The 17,777-nt window shown below is 43.2% G+C and overlaps 1 protein-coding gene across 4 annotated transcripts in view; it reads right to left on the bottom strand.

Moving 5' to 3' along the window:
• The window catches only part of LOC118376442 (calmodulin-regulated spectrin-associated protein 2-like), a 135,044-nt gene that overhangs the window by 77,627 nt on the left and 39,640 nt on the right, over positions 1–17,777 (bottom strand). Inside the window, exon 1 of one of the 4 annotated variants that reach the window (XM_052476335.1) lies at positions 249–1,403. The exons of the other annotated variants lie outside the window; for them this stretch is intronic. The gene's annotated coding sequence lies outside the window, so the exon portion shown is untranslated. Of the gene's footprint in view, positions 1–248; positions 1,404–17,777 lie in introns of those variants that run through there. 4 annotated transcript variants of the gene reach the window in all.

Genomic DNA, 17,777 nt, shown 5'->3' with positions numbered 1-17,777 from the left:
GCTCATACCATAACCCCACCATGGGACACACCAGCAAACCGCACACCAGCATGACGACATACACATTTTCTGCCCTCGGCCCGATACAGTTAAACTCGAGATTCATCCGTGAAGAGCCCACTTCTCCAGTCTGCCAGTGGCCACTGAATGTGAGCATTTGCCCACTGAAGTCGGTTACGACGCCGAACTGCTGTCAGGTCCAGATCCTGGTGAGGATCAGTTGTCCAAAACCACAGTTTTATCATCACCTGCCCAGGTGGCTGGTCTCAGACGATCCCGCAGATGAAGAAGCCGGATGTGGAGGTTCTGTGATGGCGTGGGTACACGTGGTCTGCGGTTGTGAGGCCGGTTGGACATACTGCCAAATTTGCTAAAAAGGTAGAGAAATTAACATTCAATTCAACAGTTCTGGTGGACATTCCTGCAGTCAGCATGCCAATTGCACGCTCCCTCAAAACTTGAGACATCTGTGGCATTGTGTTGTGTCACAAAACTGCAAGTGGCCTATTATAAGGACAATCTATAGGAAACCTAGCAATGAACTGAGTCTGTTATTTCAATAAAACTACTGAAGTAAAACCAACAGCACCAAGCAGCAAAACTAACACAGAGCAACAAAACTAACAGTATCAAGGAACAAAACCAACAGCACAAAGGAACAGCACCTAGCAACAAAACCAACAGCACCAAGCAGCAAAACTAACACCTAGCAACAAAACTAACAGCACCAAGCAGCAAAACCAACAGCACCTATCAGCAAAAACAACAGCACCAAGCAGCAAAACTAACGCCTAGCAACAAAACTAACAGCACCAAGCATCAAAACCAACAACACCTATCAGCAAAACCAACAGCACCAAGCAGCAAAACCAACAGCACCAAGCAGCAAAATCAACAGCATCAAGCATCAAAACCAACAGCACCAAGCAGCAAAACCAACAGCACCAAGCAACAAAGCCAACAGCACCTATCAGCAAAACCAACAGCACCTATCAGCAAAACCAACAGCACCTATCAGCAAAACCAACAGCACCTATCAGCAAAACCAACGGCACCTATCAGCAAAACCAACGGCACCTATCAGCAAAACCAACAGCACCTATCAGCAAAACCAACAGCATCAAGCAGCAAAACCAACAGCATCAAGCAGCAAAACAGGGATACACAAAACAGCAAAGAATTGTTCATCATGACCCACAAACCTCTGTTCATCATGACCCACAAACCTCTGTTCATCATGACCCCATAGAGACACATATATAAGAGACTGTTTACACACAGTGGGACCCTGGGTTTCCCAAAGAGAGGCAGATGGAGGAAAAGGGGGAGACAAACAGGCAGATGGAGGAAAGGGGGAGACAAACAGGCAGATGGAGGAAAGGGGGGAGACAAACAGGCAGATGGAGGAAAGGGGGAGACAAACAGACAGAAGGAGGAAAGGGGGAAACAAACAGACAGAAGGAGGAAAGGGGGGAGACAAACAGACAGATGGAGGAAAGGGGGGAGACAAACAGACAGAAGGAGGAAAGGGGGAGACAAACAGGCAGAAGGAGGAAAGGGGGAAACAAACAGACAGAAGGAGGAAAGGGGGAGACAAACAGACAGAAGGAGGAAAGTGGGGAGACAAACAGACAGAAGGAGGAAAGGGGGGAGACAAACAGACAGAAGGAGGAAAGGGGGGAGACAAACAGGCAGAAGGAGGAAAGGGGGGAGAAAAACAGGCAGAAGGAGGAAAGGGGGGAGACAAACAGGCAGAAGGAGGAAAGGGGGGAGACAAACAGACAGAATGAGGAAAGAGGGAGACAAACAGGCAGAAGGAGGAAAGGGGGGAGACAAACAGACAGAGGGAGGAAAGGGGGAGACAAACAGACAGAAGGAGGAAAGGGGGAGACAAACAGGCAGAAGGAGGAAAGGGGGAAACAAACAGACAGAAGGAGGAAAGGGGGAGACAAACAGACAGAAGGAGGAAAGGGGGGAGACAAACAGACAGAAGGAGGAAAGGGGGGAGACAAACAGACAGAAGGAGGAAAGGGGGGAGACAAACAGGCAGAAGGAGGAAAGGGGGGAGACAAACAGGCAGAAGGAGGAAAGGGGGGAGACAAACAAACAGAAGGAGGAAAGGGGGAGACAAACAGACAGAAGGAGGAAAGTGGGGGAGACAAACAGACAGAATGAGGAAAGGGGGGAGACAAACAGACAGAAGGAGGAAAGGGGGAGACAAACAGACAGAAGGAGGAAAGGGGGAGACAAACAGACAGAAGGAGGAAAGGGGGGAGACAAACAGACAGAATGAGGAAAGGGGGAGACAAACAGACAGAAGGAGGAAAGGGGGAGACAAACAAACAGAAGGAGGAAAGGGGGAGACAAACAGACAGAAGGAGGAAAGGGGGGAGACAAACAGGCAGAAGGAGGAAAGGGGGGAGACAAACAGGCAGAAGGAGGAAAGGGGGGAGACAAACAGGCAGAAGGAGGAAAGGGGGAGACAAACAGGCAGAAGGAGAGTGAGAAAAAGAGAGAGAGAGAGGCATGGAGACCAACTAACCAATGTTTCCATGCTTTCCCTCCCAGATATTTAAAGTCAGTCCCAGTTCCTCTACTCCCCTGCCAGTAAATATAGTAGGTTAGTACAGTGTCACTACAGACTACAGGGGTAAAACATTAAACAGTTAGGATTTGGTGAAAGCTATACATTAAATAGATCATCAAATTACTATTTTATAGCCGTCAGTTTATCAAAATAATCCAAGAGACTATTTTCTGACATCACCCGTCCAAGAATGATAGATCAACTGCATAATCTGATACAGCATAATCGGTGTGTTTCAGACATATGAAATGAAGACCCGTGTATCTTCATAGTTCTAGTAGATGCCTAACATAGCATACAGTATAAACCCTCTTCTAGGGCTGTGAATGTTCAAATGAAATCGGAATCCTTAACGTTAAGAAAAATCCCTAAATTTGTACACACCTACTCAATCCAGGGTTTTTCTTTATTTTTACTATTGTCTACATTGTAGAATAATAGTGAAGACATCAAAACAATGAAATCATGTGGTAACCAAGGAAGTGTTAAACAAATCAAAAGTGTTTTTTTTTTATTTTACCAGGTAAGTTGACTGAGAACACATTCTCATTTACAGCAACGTCCTGGGGAATAGTTACAGGGGAGAGGAGGGGGGATGAATGAGCCTGGAATCTGGGGTTGATTAGGTGGCCATGATGGTTTGAGGGCCAGATTAAGGGAATTTACTCAGGACACCGGGGTTAACACCCCTACGTTTACAATAAGTGCCATGGGATCATTTATTTACCACAGAGAGTAAGGACACCCGTTTAACATCCCATCTGAAAGACGGCCCCCTACACAGGGAAATGTCTGCAATCACACCCTGGGGCATTGGGATCTTTTTTTAGACCGGAGGAAAGAGTGCCTCTTACCAGCCCTTCAACACTACTTCCAGCAGCATCTGGTCTCCCATCCAGGGACCAACCAGGACCAACCCTGCTTAGCTTCAGAAGCAAGCCAGCAGTGGGATGCAGGGTGGTATGCTGCTGGCAAAAGTAGCCACCCTTTGCCCTGATGACAGCTTTGCACACTCCTGACATTCTCTCAACCAGCTTCACCTGGAATGCTTTTCCAACAGTCTTGAAGGTGTTCTCACATATGCTGAGCACTTGTTGGCTGCTTTTCCTTCACGCTGTGGTCCAACTCATCCCAAACCATCTCAATTGGTTTGAGGTCGGGTGATTGTGGAGGCCAGGTCATCTGATGCAGCACTACATCACTCTCCTTCTTGGTCAAATAGCCTTTACACAACCTGTAGGTGTGCTGGGCCATTGTCCTGTTGAAAATCAAATGATCGTCCCACTAAGCGCAAACCAGATGGGATGGCGTATCACTGCAGAATGCTGTGGTAGCCATGCTGGTTAAGTGTGCCTTGAATTCCACAATAAATCAGAGAGTGTCACCAGAAAAGCACCCCCACACCATCACACCTCCTCCTCCATGCTTCACGGTGGGAACCACACATGCGGAGAACATCCGTTCACCTACTATGCGTCTCACAAAGACACAGTGGTTGGAAACAAAAATCTCAAATTTGGACTCATCAGACCAAAGGACAGATTTCCACTGGTCTAATGTCCATTGCTCGTGTTTCTTGGCCCAAGCAAGTCTCTTCTTTTTATTGGAGTCCTTTAGTAGTGGTTTCTTTGCAGCAATTCAACCATGAAGGCCTGATTGATTCACACAGTCTCCTCTGAACAGTTGATGTTGAGATGTGTCTGTGACTTGAACTCTGTGAAGCATTCATTTGGGCTGCAATTTCTGAGGCTGGTAACAATTGAACTTATCCTCTGCAGCAGAAGTAACTCTGGATCGTCCTTTTCTGTGGCGGTCCTCATGAGAGCCAGTTTAATCATAGCGCTTGATGGTTTGTGCGACTGCACTTGAAGGAAGTTCTTGAAATATTCAAGATTGACTGACCTTCATGTCTTAAAGTAATGATGGACTGTCGTTTCTCTTTGATTATTTGAGCTGTTCTCGCCATAATATGGACGTGGTCTTTTACCAAATAGGGTTATCTTCTGTATACCCCCTACCTGGTCACAACACAACTGATTGGCTCAAACGCATTAAGGAGGAAAGAAATTCCACAAAAGGCACATCTGTTAATTGAAATGCATTCCAGGTGACTACCTCATGAAACTGGTTGAGAGAATGCCAAAAGTGTGTAAAGCTGTCATCAAGGCAAAGGGTGGCAACTTCTAAGAATCTAAATCTGTTTAACACTTTTTTTGGTTACTACATGATTCCATATGTTATTTCATAGTTTTGATGTCTTCACTATTATTCTACAATGTAGAAAATCGTAAAAATAAAGAAAAACCCTGGAATGAGGAGGTGTGTCCAAACGTTTGACTGGTACTATATAAATATACAGTGGGGAGAACAAGTATGTGATACACTGGCAGCTCTTCTGTTCTGACTGGCAGCCCAAGAGGCTTACAGTATACTGGGCTTTATCATCCAGAAATCCACTCTGAGTGTGCAGTAATGAGATGTAGTCCTAGTCTCTTCTGAACCCTCTGGCTGTTGGTAATAATAATAATAATATAATAATATATGCCATTTAGCAGATGCTTTTATCCAAAGCGACTTACAGTCATGTGTGCATACATTCTACGTATGGGTGGTCCCGGGAATCGAACCCACTACCCTGGCGTTACAAGCGCCATGCTCTACCAACTGAGCTACAGAAGGACCACACCAATCTTTAATGTTTTGAACATGTTCTTAAACTGCCAGAAGTATAATAACTTTGAGGCATGTTGGGCTTATGGGAGTAAACACTTTTCAATGAAATACAAACACAAATTTGACGAAAACAGTGGATGTACTAGATACTGTAATGCAACCTCAGTCCAAAATTAGGGAGGAGTGCACTCTGATGTAATAGCAGAGATAGACAGTCACTTTGTGTGTGTTGAAAAAGTTGTTTGCTATAATATGCTATGAGAAAATATATAAATATTCTGATATTTTACCTTTGTGTACTATTGAAAAACTCATTTCAAAGTGTTGTTTTGGAGGCTCTTTGTTTTACATTGTTGCTCATAGGGAAAAAAAGGTGCTATCTAGAACCTAAAAGGGTTCTGTCTCCATAGAAGAACCCTTTGAATAACCTTTTTATTTATTTTTATTTAACCTTTAACTCGGAAAGTCAGTTAAGAACAAATTCCTATTTACAATGACGGCCTACCGGGCCTAACAGTGGGTTAACTGCCTCGTTCAGGGGAAGAACAACATTTGTTTTACCTTGTCAGCTCAGGGATTCGATCCAGCAACCTTTCGGTTACTGGCCCAACGCTATAACCATTAGGCTCCCTGCCACCCCCATTGTTGGTTACAGGTAGAATCCTTTCGGTTCCAAGTAGAACCCTTTCTACAGAGGGTTCTACTAGGCACCCAAAATGGTTTTACCTGGAACCAAAAAGAGTTCTCCTATGGGGACAGCCGAAGAACCCTTTAGGAACCCTTTTCTCTAAGAGTGTAGGGTAAGATACTGTCACGCTAGATAGCTGAGTTGGGGTGAGCTTTAACTGATCAAGCTGCTTACAGTCGCTGGAATAAAATCAGTACTGGTGTTGACAGTGAACATGGATTAAAAAGACATGCCCTAGCTTTCACTAATCCTCTCATAAAGATATCTGCTGTGTGTGTGTGTCTTCAGAACCATTCCACTAGCTTTCACTAATCCTCTCATAAAGATATCTGCTGTGTGTGTGTGTCTTCAGAACCATTCCACTAGCTTTCACTAATCCTCTCATAAAGATATCTGCTGTGTGTGTGTGTCTTCAGAACCATTCCACTAGCTTTCACTAATCCTCTCATAAAGATATCTGCTGTGTGTGTGTGTCTTCAGAACCATTCCACTAGCTTTCACTAATCCTCTCATAAAGATATCTGCTGTGTGTGTGTGTCTTCAGAACTATTCCACTAGCTTTCACTAATCCTCTCATAAAGATATCTGCTGTGTGTGTGTGTCTTCAGAACCATTCCACTAGCTTTCACTAATCCTCTCATAAAGATATCTGCTGTGTGTGTGTGTCTTCAGAACCATTCCACTAGCTTTCACTAATCCTCTCATAAAGATATCTGCTGTGTGTGTGTGTGTCTTCAGAACCATTCCACTAGCTTTCACTAATCCTGTCATAAAGATATCTGCTGTGTGTGTGTGTCTTCAGAACCATTCCACTAGCTTTCACTAATCCTCTCATAAAGATATCTGCTGTGTGTGTGTGTCTTCAGAACCATTCCACTAGCTTTCACTAATCCTCTCATAAAGATATCTGCTGTGTGTGTGTGTCTTCAGAACCATTCCACTAGCTTTCACTAATCCTCTCATAAAGATATCTGCTGTGTGTGTGTGTCTTCAGAACCATTCCACTAGCTTTCACTAATCCTCTCATAAAGATATCTGCTGTGTGTGTGTGTCTTCAGAACCATTCCACTAGCTTTCACTAATCCTCTCATAAAGATATCTGCTGTGTGTGTGTGTCTTCAGAACCATTCCACTAGCTTTCACTAATCCTCTCATAAAGATATCTGCTGTGTGTGTGTGTCTTCAGAACCATTCCACTAGCTTTCACTAATCCTCTCATAAAGATATCTGCTGTGTGTGTGTGTCTTCAGAACCATTCCACTAGCTTTCACTAATCCTCTCATAAAGATATCTGCTGTGTGTGTGTGTCTTCAGAACCATTCCACTAGCTTTCACTAATCCTCTCATAAAGATATCTGCTGTGTGTGTGTGTCTTCAGAACCATTCCACTAGCTTTCACTAATCCTCTCATAAAGATATCTGCTGTGTGTGTGTGTCTTCAGAACCATTCCACTAGCTTTCACTAATCCTCTCATAAAGATATCTGCTGTGTGTGTGTGTCTTCAGAACCATTCCACTAGCTTTCACTAATCCTCTCATAAAGATATCTGCTGTGTGTGTGTGTGTGTCTTCAGAACCATTCCACTAGCTTTCACTAATCCTCTCATAAAGATATCTGCTGTGTGTGTGTGTCTTCAGAACCATTCCACTAGCTTTCACTAATCCTCTCATAAAGATATCTGCTGTGTGTGTGTCTTCAGAACCATTCCACTAGCTTTCACTAATCCTCTCATAAAGATATCTGCTGTGTGTGTGTTTCAGAACCATTCCACTAGCTTTCACTAATCCTCTCATAAAGATATCTGCTGTGTGTGTGTGTCTTCAGAACCCTTCCACTAGCTTTCACTAATCCTCTCATAAAGATATCTGCTGTGTGTGTGTTTCAGAACCATTCCACTAGCTTTCACTAATCCTCTCATAAAGATATCTGCTGTGTGTGTGTCTTCAGAACCATTCCACTAGCTTTCACTAATCCTCTCATAAAGATATCTGCTGTGTGTGTGTGTCTTCAGAACCATTCCACTAGCTTTCACTAATTCTCTCATAAAGATATCTGCTGTGTGTGTGTGTCTTCAGAACCATTCCACTAGCTTTCACTAATCCTCTCATAAAGATATCTGCTGTGTGTGTGTGTCTTCAGAACCATTCCACTAGCTTTCACTAATCCTCTCATAAAGATATCTGCTGTGTGTGTGTGTCTTCAGAACCATTCCACTAGCTTTCACTAATCCTCTCATAAAGATATCTGCTGTGTGTGTGTGTCTTCAGAACCATTCCACTAGCTTTCACTAATCCTCTCATAAAGATATCTGCTGTGTGTGTGTCTTCAGAACCATTCCACTAGCTTTCACTAATCCTCTCATAAAGATATCTGCTGTGTGTGTGTGTCTTCAGAACCATTCCACTAGCTTTCACTAATCCTCTCATAAAGATATCTGCTGTGTGTGTGTGTCTTCAGAACCATTCCACTAGCTTTCACTAATCCTCTCATAAAGATATCTGCTGTGTGTGTGTGTCTTCAGAACCATTCCACTAGCTTTCACTAATCCTCTCATAAAGATATCTGCTGTGTGTGTGTGTCTTCAGAACCATTCCACTAGCTTTCACTAATCCTCTCATAAAGATATCTGCTGTGTGTGTGTGTCTTCAGAACCATTCCACTAGCTTTCACTAATCCTCTCATAAAGATATCTGCTGTGTGTGTGTGTCTTCAGAACCATTCCACTAGCTTTCACTAATCCTCTCATAAAGATATCTGCTGTGTGTGTGTGTCTTCAGAACCATTCCACTAGCTTTCACTAATCCTCTCATAAAGATATCTGCTGTGTGTGTGTTTCAGAACCATTCCACTAGCTTTCACTAATCCTCTCATAAAGATATCTGCTGTGTGTGTGTGTCTTCAGAACCATTCCACTAGCTTTCACTAATCCTCTCATAAAGATATCTGCTGTGTGTGTGTGTGTGTCTTCAGAACCATTCCACTAGCTTTCACTAATCCACTCATAAAGATATCTGCTGTGTGTGTGTGTCTTCAGAACCATTCCACTAGCTTTCACTAATCCTCTCATAAAGATATCTGCTGTGTGTGTGTGTCTTCAGAACCATTCCACTAGCTTTCACTAATCCTCTCATAAAGATATCTGCTGTGTGTGTGTGTCTTCAGAACCATTCCACTAGCTTTCACTAATCCTCTCATAAAGATATCTGCTGTGTGTGTGTGTCTTCAGAACCATTCCACTAGCTTTCACTAATCCTCTCATAAAGATATCTGCTGTGTGTGTGTGTGTGTCTTCAGAACCATTCCACTAGCTTTCACTAATCCTCTCATAAAGATATCTGCTGTGTGTGTGTGTCTTCAGAACCATTCCACTAGCTTTCACTAATCCTCTCATAAAGATATCTGCTGTGTGTGTGTGTCTTCAGAACCATTCCACTAGCTTTCACTAATCCTCTCATAAAGATATCTGCTGTGTGTGTGTGTCTTCAGAACCATTCCACTAGCTTTCACTAATCCTCTCATAAAGATATCTGCTGTGTGTGTGTGTCTTCAGAACCATTCCACTAGCTTTCACTAATCCTCTCATAAAGATATCTGCTGTGTGTGTGTGTCTTCAGAACCATTCCACTAGCTTTCACTAATCCTCTCATAAAGATATCTGCTGTGTGTGTGTGTCTTCAGAACCATTCCACTAGCTTTCACTAATCCTCTCATAAAGATATCTGCTGTGTGTGTGTGTCTTCAGAACCATTCCACTAGCTTTCACTAATCCTCTCATAAAGATATCTGCTGTGTGTGTGTGTCTTCAGAACCATTCCACTAGCTTTCACTAATCCTCTCATAAAGATATCTGCTGTGTGTGTGTGTCTTCAGAACCATTCCACTAGCTTTCACTAATCCTCTCATAAAGATATCTGCTGTGTGTGTGTGTCTTCAGAACCATTCCACTAGCTTTCACTAATCCTCTCATAAAGATATCTGCTGTGTGTGTGTGTCTTCAGAACCATTCCACTAGCTTTCACTAATCCTCTCATAAAGATATCTGCTGTGTGTGTGTGTCTTCAGAACCATTCCACTAGCTTTCACTAATCCTCTCATAAAGATATCTGCTGTGTGTGTGTGTCTTCAGAACCATTCCACTAGCTTTCACTAATCCTCTCATAAAGATATCTGCTGTGTGTGTGTGTCTTCAGAACCATTCCACTAGCTTTCACTAATCCTCTCATAAAGATATCTGCTGTGTGTGTGTGTCTTCAGAACCATTCCACTAGCTTTCACTAATCCTCTCATAAAGATATCTGCTGTGTGTGTGTGTCTTCAGAACCATTCCACTAGCTTTCACTAATCCTCTCATAAAGATATCTGCTGTGTGTGTGTGTCTTCAGAACCATTCCACTAGCTTTCACTAATCCTCTCATAAAGATATCTGCTGTGTGTGTGTGTCTTCAGAACCATTCCACTAGCTTTCACTAATCCTCTCATAAAGATATCTGCTGTGTGTGTGTGTCTTCAGAACCATTCCACTAGCTTTCACTAATCCTCTCATAAAGATATCTGCTGTGTGTGTGTGTCTTCAGAACCATTCCACTAGCTTTCACTAATCCTCTCATAAAGATATCTGCTGTGTGTGTGTGTCTTCAGAACCATTCCACTAGCTTTCACTAATCCTCTCATAAAGATATCTGCTGTGTGTGTGTGTCTTCAGAACCATTCCACTAGCTTTCACTAATCCTCTCATAAAGATATCTGCTGTGTGTGTGTGTCTTCAGAACCATTCCACTAGCTTTCACTAATCCTCTCATAAAGATATCTGCTGTGTGTGTGTGTCTTCAGAACCATTCCACTAGCTTTCACTAATCCTCTCATAAAGATATCTGCTGTGTGTGTGTGTCTTCAGAACCATTCCACTAGCTTTCACTAATCCTCTCATAAAGATATCTGCTGTGTGTGTGTGTCTTCAGAACCATTCCACTAGCTTTCACTAATCCTCTCATAAAGATATCTGCTGTGTGTGTGTGTCTTCAGAACCATTCCACTAGCTTTCACTAATCCTCTCATAAAGATATCTGCTGTGTGTGTGTGTCTTCAGAACCATTCCACTAGCTTTCACTAATCCTCTCATAAAGATATCTGCTGTGTGTGTGTGTCTTCAGAACCATTCCACTAGCTTTCACTAATCCTCTCATAAAGATATCTGCTGTGTGTGTGTGTCTTCAGAACCATTCCACTAGCTTTCACTAATCCTCTCATAAAGATATCTGCTGTGTGTGTGTGTCTTCAGAACCATTCCACTAGCTTTCACTAATCCTCTCATAAAGATATCTGCTGTGTGTGTGTGTCTTCAGAACCATTCCACTAGCTTTCACTAATCCTCTCATAAAGATATCTGCTGTGTGTGTGTGTCTTCAGAACCATTCCACTAGCTTTCACTAATCCTCTCATAAAGATATCTGCTGTGTGTGTGTCTTCAGAACCATTCCACTAGCTTTCACTAATCCTCTCATAAAGATATCTGCTGTGTGTGTGTGTCTTCAGAACCATTCCACTAGCTTTCACTAATCCTCTCATAAAGATATCTGCTGTGTGTGTGTGTCTTCAGAACCATTCCACTAGCTTTCACTAATCCTCTCATAAAGATATCTGCTGTGTGTGTGTGTCTTCAGAACCATTCCACTAGCTTTCACTAATCCTCTCATAAAGATATCTGCTGTGTGTGTGTGTGTCTTCAGAACCATTCCACTAGCTTTCACTAATCCTCTCATAAAGATATCTGCTGTGTGTGTGTGTCTTCAGAACCATTCCACTAGCTTTCACTAATCCTCTCATAAAGATATCTGCTGTGTGTGTGTGTCTTCAGAACCATTCCACTAGCTTTCACTAATCCTCTCATAAAGATATCTGCTGTGTGTGTGTGTCTTCAGAACCATTCCACTAGCTTTCACTAATCCTCTCATAAAGATATCTGCTGTGTGTGTGTGTCTTCAGAACCATTCCACTAGCTTTCACTAATCCTCTCATAAAGATATCTGCTGTGTGTGTGTCTTCAGAACCATTCCACTAGCTTTCACTAATCCTCTCATAAAGATATCTGCTGTGTGTGTGTGTCTTCAGAACCATTCCACTAGCTTTCACTAATCCTCTCATAAAGATATCTGCTGTGTGTGTGTGTGTTCCACTAGCTTTCACTAATCCTCTCATAAAGATATCTTCAGAACCATTCCACTAGCTTTCACTAATCCTCTCATAAAGATATCTGCTGTGTGTGTGTGTCTTCAGAACCATTCCACTAGCTTTCACTAATCCTCTCATAAAGATATCTGCTGTGTGTGTGTGTCTTCAGAACCATTCCACTAGCTTTCACTAATCCTCTCATAAAGATATCTGCTGTGTGTGTGTGTCTTCAGAACCATTCCACTAGCTTTCACTAATCCTCTCATAAAGATATCTGCTGTGTGTGTGTGTCTTCAGAACCATTCCACTAGCTTTCACTAATCCTCTCATAAAGATATCTGCTGTGTGTGTGTGTCTTCAGAACCATTCCACTAGCTTTCACTAATCCTCTCATAAAGATATCTGCTGTGTGTGTGTGTCTTCAGAACCATTCCACTAGCTTTCACTAATCCTCTCATAAAGATATCTGCTGTGTGTGTGTGTCTTCAGAACCATTCCACTAGCTTTCACTAATCCTCTCATAAAGATATCTGCTGTGTGTGTGTGTCTTCAGAACCATTCCACTAGCTTTCACTAATCCTCTCATAAAGATATCTGCTGTGTGTGTGTGTCTTCAGAACCATTCCACTAGCTTTCACTAATCCTCTCATAAAGATATCTGCTGTGTGTGTGTGTCTTCAGAACCATTCCACTAGCTTTCACTAATCCTCTCATAAAGATATCTGCTGTGTGTGTGTGTCTTCAGAACCATTCCACTAGCTTTCACTAATCCTCTCATAAAGATATCTGCTGTGTGTGTGTGTCTTCAGAACCATTCCACTAGCTTTCACTAATCCTCTCATAAAGATATCTGCTGTGTGTGTGTGTCTTCAGAACCATTCCACTAGCTTTCACTAATCCTCTCATAAAGATATCTGCTGTGTGTGTGTGTCTTCAGAACCATTCCACTAGCTTTCACTAATCCTCTCATAAAGATATCTGCTGTGTGTGTGTGTCTTCAGAACCATTCCACTAGCTTTCACTAATCCTCTCATAAAGATATCTGCTGTGTGTGTGTGTCTTCAGAACCATTCCACTAGCTTTCACTAATCCTCTCATAAAGATATCTGCTGTGTGTGTGTGTCTTCAGAACCATTCCACTAGCTTTCACTAATCCTCTCATAAAGATATCTGCTGTGTGTGTGTGTCTTCAGAACCATTCCACTAGCTTTCACTAATCCTCTCATAAAGATATCTGCTGTGTGTGTGTGTCTTCAGAACCATTCCACTAGCTTTCACTAATCCTCTCATAAAGATATCTGCTGTGTGTGTGTGTCTTCAGAACCATTCCACTAGCTTTCACTAATCCTCTCATAAAGATATCTGCTGTGTGTGTGTGTCTTCAGAACCATTCCACTAGCTTTCACTAATCCTCTCATAAAGATATCTGCTGTGTGTGTGTGTCTTCAGAACCATTCCACTAGCTTTCACTAATCCTCTCATAAAGATATCTGCTGTGTGTGTGTTCTTCAGAACCATTCCACTAGCTTTCACTAATCCTCTCATAAAGATATCTGCTGTGTGTGTGTCTTCAGAACCATTCCACTAGCTTTCACTAATCCTCTCATAAAGATATCTGCTGTGTGTGTGTGTCTTCAGAACCATTCCACTAGCTTTCACTAATCCTCTCATAAAGATATCTGCTGTGTGTGTGTGTCTTCAGAACCATTCCACTAGCTTTCACTAATCCTCTCATAAAGATATCTGCTGTGTGTGTGTGTCTTCAGAACCATTCCACTAGCTTTCACTAATCCTCTCATAAAGATATCTGCTGTGTGTGTGTGTCTTCAGAACCATTCCACTAGCTTTCACTAATCCTCTCATAAAGATATCTGCTGTGTGTGTGTGTCTTCAGAACCATTCCACTAGCTTTCACTAATCCTCTCATAAAGATATCTGCTGTGTGTGTGTGTCTTCAGAACCATTCCACTAGCTTTCACTAATCCTCTCATAAAGATATCTGCTGTGTGTGTGTGTCTTCAGAACCATTCCACTAGCTTTCACTAATCCTCTCATAAAGATATCTGCTGTGTGTGTGTGTCTTCAGAACCATTCCACTAGCTTTCACTAATCCTCTCATAAAGATATCTGCTGTGTGTGTGTGTCTTCAGAACCATTCCACTAGCTTTCACTAATCCTCTCATAAAGATATCTGCTGTGTGTGTGTGTCTTCAGAACCATTCCACTAGCTTTCACTAATCCTCTCATAAAGATATCTGCTGTGTGTGTGTCTTCAGAACCATTCCACTAGCTTTCACTAATCCTCTCATAAAGATATCTGCTGTGTGTGTGTGTCTTCAGAACCATTCCACTAGCTTTCACTAATCCTCTCATAAAGATATCTGCTGTGTGTGTGTGTCTTCAGAACCATTCCACTAGCTTTCACTAATCCTCTCATAAAGATATCTGCTGTGTGTGTGTGTCTTCAGAACCATTCCACTAGCTTTCACTAATCCTCTCATAAAGATATCTGCTGTGTGTGTGTGTCTTCAGAACCATTCCACTAGCTTTCACTAATCCTCTCATAAAGATATCTGCTGTGTGTGTGTGTCTTCAGAACCATTCCACTAGCTTTCACTAATCCTCTCATAAAGATATCTGCTGTGTGTGTGTGTCTTCAGAACCATTCCACTAGCTTTCACTAATCCTCTCATAAAGATATCTGCTGTGTGTGTGTGTCTTCAGAACCATTCCACTAGCTTTCACTAATCCTCTCATAAAGATATCTGCTGTGTGTGTGTGTCTTCAGAACCATTCCACTAGCTTTCACTAATCCTCTCATAAAGATATCTGCTGTGTGTGTGTGTCTTCAGAACCATTCCACTAGCTTTCACTAATCCTCTCATAAAGATATCTGCTGTGTGTGTGTGTCTTCAGAACCATTCCACTAGCTTTCACTAATCCTCTCATAAAGATATCTGCTGTGTGTGTGTGTCTTCAGAACCATTCCACTAGCTTTCACTAATCCTCTCATAAAGATATCTGCTGTGTGTGTGTGTCTTCAGAACCATTCCACTAGCTTTCACTAATCCTCTCATAAAGATATCTGCTGTGTGTGTGTGTCTTCAGAACCATTCCACTAGCTTTCACTAATCCTCTCATAAAGATATCTGCTGTGTGTGTGTGTCTTCAGAACCATTCCACTAGCTTTCACTAATCCTCTCATAAAGATATCTGCTGTGTGTGTGTGTCTTCAGAACCATTCCACTAGCTTTCACTAATCCTCTCATAAAGATATCTGCTGTGTGTGTGTCTTCAGAACCATTCCACTAGCTTTCACTAATCCTCTCATGAAGATATCTGCTGTGCGTGTGTGTGTGTCTTCAGAACCATTCCACTAGCTTTCACTAATCCTCTCATAAAGATATCTGCTGTGTGTGTCTTCAGAACCATTCCACTAGCTTTCACTAATCCTCTCATAAAGATATCTGCTGTGTGTGTGTGTGTGTGTCTTCAGAACCATTCCACTAGCTTTCACTAATCCTCTCATGAAGATATCTGCTGTGTGTGTGTGTGTGTCTTCAGAACCATTCCACTAGCTTTCACTAATCCTCTCATAAAGATATCTGCTGTGTGTGTGTGTCTTCAGAACCATTCCACTAGCTTTCACTAATCCTCTCATGAAGATATCTGCTGTGTGTGTGTGTGTGTGTGTGTGTGTGTGTGTGTGTGTGTGTGTGTGTGTGTGTGTGTGTGTGTGTGTGTGTCATGCATTTTACTGCTGTAACATTCATAGTTGACTCCACTTGTAAATGTACATTTTATAATACAGTAGGGTAGCTTACATGCTTGTTATAGGCTACAAGCAAACAATGTCACCAGCTGTCTAATACTGACTGATCAAAGGGTGACTGGCCCAGCTGTCTAATCAAAGGGTGACTGGCCCAGCTGTCTGATACTAACTGATCAGAGGGTGACTGGCCCAGCTGTCTGATACTAACTGATCAGAGGGTGACTGGCCCAGCTGTCTAATACGGACTGATAAAAGGGTGACTGGCCCAGCTGTCTAATACTGACTGATCAGAGGGTGACTGGCCCGGCTGTCTGATACTGACTGATCAGAGGGTGACCGGCCCGGCTGTCTAATACTGACTGATCAGAGGGTGACTGGCCCAGCTGTCTAATACTGACTGATCAGAGGGTGACTGGCCCAGCTGTCTAATACTGACTGATCAGAGGGTGACTGGCCCAGCTGTCTAATACTGACTGATCAGAGGGTGACTGGCCCAGCTGTCTGATACTAACTGATCAAAGGGTGACTGGCCCAGCTGTCTGATACTAACTGATCAGAGGGTGACTGGCCCAGCTGTCTAATACTGACTGATCAAAGGGTGACTGGCCCAGCTGTCTAATCCTAACTGATCAAAGGGTGACTGGCCCAGCTGTCTGATACTGACTGATCAGAGGGTGACTGGCCCGGCTGTCTAATACTAACTGATCAAAGGGTGACTGGCCCGGCTGTCTGATACTAACTGATCAAAGGGTGACTGGCCCAGCTGTCTGATACTAACTGATCAAAGGGTGACTGGCCCAGCTGTCTGATACTAACTGATCAAAGGGTGACTGGCCCAGCTGTCTGATACTGACTGATCAAAGGGTGACTGGCCCAGCTGTCTAATACTAACTGATCAAAGGGTGACTGGCCCAGCTGTCTGATACTAACTGATCAAAGGGTGACTGGCCCAGCTGTCTGATACTGACTGATCAGAGGGTGACTGGCCCAGCTGTCTGATACTAACTGATCAAAGGGTGACTGGCCCAGCTGTCTGATACTGACTGATCAAAGGGTGACTGGCCCAGCTGTCTGATACTGACTGATCAAAGGGTGACTGGCCCAGCTGTCTGATACTGACTGATCAAAGGGTGACTGGCCCAGCTGTCTGATACTGACTGATCAAAGGTTGACTGGCCCAGCTGTCTAATACTGACTGATCAAAGGGTGACTGGCCCAGCTGTCTAATACGGACTGATCAAAGGGTGACTGGCCCAGCTGTCTGATACTGACTGATCAAAGGTTGACTGGCCCAGCTGTCTGATACTGACTGATCAAAGGGTGACTGGCCCAGCTGTCTGATACTGACTGATCAAAGGGTGACTGGCCCAGCTGTCTGATACTGACTGATCAAAGGGTGACTGGCCCAGCCGCCACTTGAGAACTCTCTGATCACATTATGACGTCTTGCCCATGTTTGTTTACACGATGTCTCGCCTGGGTTTGTTTACACGACGTCTCGCCTGGGTTTGTTTACACGACGTCTCGCCTGGGTTTGTTTACACGACGTCTCGCCTGGGTTTGTTTACACGACGTCTCGCCTGGGTTTGTTTACACGACGTCTCGCCTGGGTTTGTTTACACGACGTCTCGCCTGGGTTTGTTTACACGACGTCTCACCTGGGTTTGTTTACACGACGTCTCGCCTGGGTTTGTTTACACGACGTCTCGCCTGGGTTAGTTTACACGACGTCTCACCTGGGTTTGTTTACACGACGTCTCACCTGGGTTTGTTTACACGACGTCTCACCTGGGTTTGTTTACACAACGTCTCGCCTGGGTTAGTTTACATTACATCTTGCATGGGTTTCTTTTGTCGCCCCGAGAGTTTGATATTTCAGAAATACAAA

This window comes from Oncorhynchus keta, chromosome 23, assembly GCF_023373465.1.
Source record: "Oncorhynchus keta strain PuntledgeMale-10-30-2019 chromosome 23, Oket_V2, whole genome shotgun sequence".
Classification (NCBI taxonomy): domain Eukaryota; kingdom Metazoa; phylum Chordata; class Actinopteri; order Salmoniformes; family Salmonidae; genus Oncorhynchus; species Oncorhynchus keta.
The sequence above is the reverse complement of the archived record's forward strand: the minus strand, read 5'-3'. Positions and strand labels throughout refer to the sequence as shown.